The 3179-nt window shown below is 32.5% G+C and overlaps 1 protein-coding gene and 1 long non-coding RNA gene across 2 annotated transcripts in view; one reads left to right on the top strand and one right to left on the bottom strand.

Moving 5' to 3' along the window:
* LOC107623647 (zinc finger protein 830-like) overlaps positions 1-2763 on the bottom strand; it is a 13265-nt gene extending 10502 nt beyond the window's left edge. The window contains exon 1 of the mRNA XM_016325991.2: positions 2367-2763. The gene's annotated coding sequence lies outside the window, so the exon portion shown is untranslated. The remainder of the gene's footprint in view (positions 1-2366) is intronic.
* LOC110267487 lies at positions 1105-1674 on the top strand. Its single transcript, XR_002355202.1, has 2 exons — positions 1105-1519; positions 1588-1674. It is a non-coding gene; the product is annotated as an uncharacterized LOC110267487 (long non-coding RNA).

Raw genomic sequence — 3179 nt, 5'->3', positions numbered from 1 at the left:
CAGCAAATTCTAATTATATTTGCAAATCTTTTTTGAGTTGCTTCTTGCATACACCGTTCTTTTATTTCCTCTCTTATTGCAGAGGTTGCTCTACCAAAATTATTTTCAATTGTTCCTCTATTTATTTCTCTTATAAATCTTCCCATAATAAATTCATTAGCAGGATATGGAAGTTTTGTTATATACATACTAAGATAATGATTTTTATCTTCTTCTTTTAATTTGTAATAATGTATTCTATATTCACATATATAAGACTCCACATTACATAGATCATATATCTGAATGTTAGCTAAATGATTTTTTGCTTCTTGATATTCTTTATTATAGACTTCTTGTTTATGATCTATAATATTTTTTCCAAAAAATTCTTTATATAGAATCATCATTATATATAATATCTTATCATAAGCTGTTGTTTTTGTTGCTAATTCTTCTATTATTTGGTTTTCTATTGATGTCATATAATCTCTTATAGCTCCCTTAGTATGAAACCCTATGTAATTCCAAATATCTCTTCCAGATAATTCATTAAGCTTTGGATTAGTAAAGGCTTCTAATAAGAAGGAATTCAACCAGTTTTCAAAAATTTCTTTTTCATTCTTTTTACAGTCTAAATCGAGCATTCTTTCTCCTTCCATTTCCTGGATTTTAGGAACGTATTTTGATGGTGTTTTTGTATATTTTGAATCTTTATTTATAAATCCTTTTTTAAAAGCATAATTATCAAAACCTGTTTCCCATTTAAATTGAGATTGATTATCCCTAGATGTTCCAGCTTCATTTTTTACTTGTATTGGAATTGCTGGTTCTTCGTCACTTGAATAATCTAGGATGTGTTCTTCATTTTCTATATTTTCAGAATTTACTAATTCTTCTTCTATTTGAAATCCCTGTTCCATAATATTATTTTCTTGAGCCATTTTTAATTGTTTAAAAAGCATTGTAACTTCTTCTAATTTACTTTTTTCCATTAGGTGACGTTTTTCTTTGTGAAGAGCTACGGTTTTAAGTGAAAAGTGTGGCTTTAGAAAGTGTAGTTTAAGGAAACAAATCTTTAAATCTGTACAGATTTATATCTGTACCATATAATTTCCTTAAACACACAATAGAGCCTGAAACAAACACACAACAGAGGCTGAAACAAAAACACAACAAAGCCCGAAACAAAACAAATCCAACATGGAGGAGGGGTAGCAAGTCAGCGGAGATCAAGAACAGGGACAGTGCAACCAAACAATGAACAAAACAATGAAAACAGAATTTTTTTTTATATAACTGAACAATCAAAACATGAATCATACAATCACTAATTGCAAATTTTTTCTTCATAAGAACAAAACAATGAAAACATGAAGCATATAATAAATCAAAAGAGCGCCAATTGCAAATTTTTTAATAAGAACAGAAGTTAGAACAGTGAAAAATGAAGAAAGATTAACAGTTTTCAACCCAATTTTAACAAAGCTCATCACAATGATTAACAACAAAAAAAAAGCAATGAAGGAACAGTGAATCAGTAAAATAGGCAGTGCAAATTCAAGAAACTTTAATAAAATTTAACTACAAAAACAGACAGTAAAGCAGTAATAGAGTTATCAATTTAAAATTTATCATCAAATACAATCAGTGAGCAAAACCAGTCAACCAAGTACTGACTGGGCATTCGGAAAATTAACAATAGGAACATTTAAAACAAAGCAACCCAAAAAAAAAAAAATCCAAAAATCACCATTGCTGAAAATAATGATTTGATCCGTGTATGCTCAAAGAATTAAAAGCTAAGCTTACAAGAAAGTGAAGAATACCCAAACCAAAGAACCTTCAATCACAGCTTAAATCAAGAACAGAAAATCACAAAAAAAAAAAAAAAATTAAAAGTAACAGAAGAACAACAGAAGAACAATTAGCAAATTAACAAGTTCACAATAACAGTTAAAATTTACCAGAAGAACATTAATGCAAGTGGAATCATCATGCTAATATGCTTTCTACAAAAATGCTATTTGTGCAGCTAAAATTTCCTAATTACTAAGATCCAATTATTCTAATTTCACATGCAATCAATTTACTAAGTTTCTAAGAGCTAGAAATTATAAAACCAACCAGAAATATGGTTAAAGCATTTCATCAAACATGTTGATTACGGTAAAATTAAAACGAAATAAGAGAATTCAAAGCTTAATATCAATGTGATAGAGAAGAGAACATAACTATTGTAACTTTAATTCAGTCTATGAAAAAATCCAAACCACTACCAAATCAAATAGTTACTTATTGTAATGGAAATCAGAAGTTGCAGAGTTTGAAGCAGAGTATTGGTGTTGTGCGAGTGTATTGTCTGGTGGCGGGTTTAGGGAACTCACGGCGGCGACAAAAGAGAGCAGTTCGACGGCTAGGCGGAGGGCGCGGGTTGGTCGCAGAGTTTGAAGTAGAACAACGTGGCTTCCAGACAAACGCAGAGTTTGGAACTTGGAGAACGCCGAAAGGACGAAGAGAGAAGCCCCTGAGTGCGACGGGCAGCGGCTGTGGCCCACTCCTTGCGGCGGTGGTCGAGGGCAGTTCTGCTTTCTGAAGGAAGGAGACTGGCGAAGGGGCTGGGGGAACAAGGCACAGCAGAGGAGGAAACGGTGGCCCCTGAGCGCAACGGACGGCGGCGCTGAGGTTCTCCTTGCAGCGGTGGGCGAGATTGTAACGTAGGGTAGAGTTGAGAGAGGAGAGAGTCTGAGGAATGGGCTCGAGGGAGAATGGATGACTGAGCCAGGGAGAAGAGGAATTTTGGATCCCTAAAGCTAAAAACATCAAACGACAACGTTTTCTCAAAATCGGCCGAGTTTCAGTTTGGTCCGACCGGCCGGTTCTCGACCGATTCAATAGTTTAAATACGGTTTTAATTTAAGAGGTTTCTATCGTTAAACCGAACTGTATTTGTTTTTGGTTCGCAGTTAGATCGGTCCGATCGGCCAATACAATTCAATTTTTAAAATATTAGTTTTTATTGAAAATAATAGAATTTTTTATTTTTTTAAAAAGTTATTATTACTTTAGTGATTTAATTTTAATAATATTTTAAACAATCGTATAATTATTCTCACCATCTATATAAAAAATAACTATTTTTATATATTGATAACTTTTGTATGTCTTTTATAAAATTTGTTCAATTAATAATTAAAAAC

This window comes from Arachis ipaensis, chromosome B10 (assembly GCF_000816755.2).
Source record: "Arachis ipaensis cultivar K30076 chromosome B10, Araip1.1, whole genome shotgun sequence".
Taxonomy (NCBI): domain Eukaryota; kingdom Viridiplantae; phylum Streptophyta; class Magnoliopsida; order Fabales; family Fabaceae; genus Arachis; species Arachis ipaensis.
This window is presented reverse-complemented; position numbering and strand designations above follow the sequence as displayed.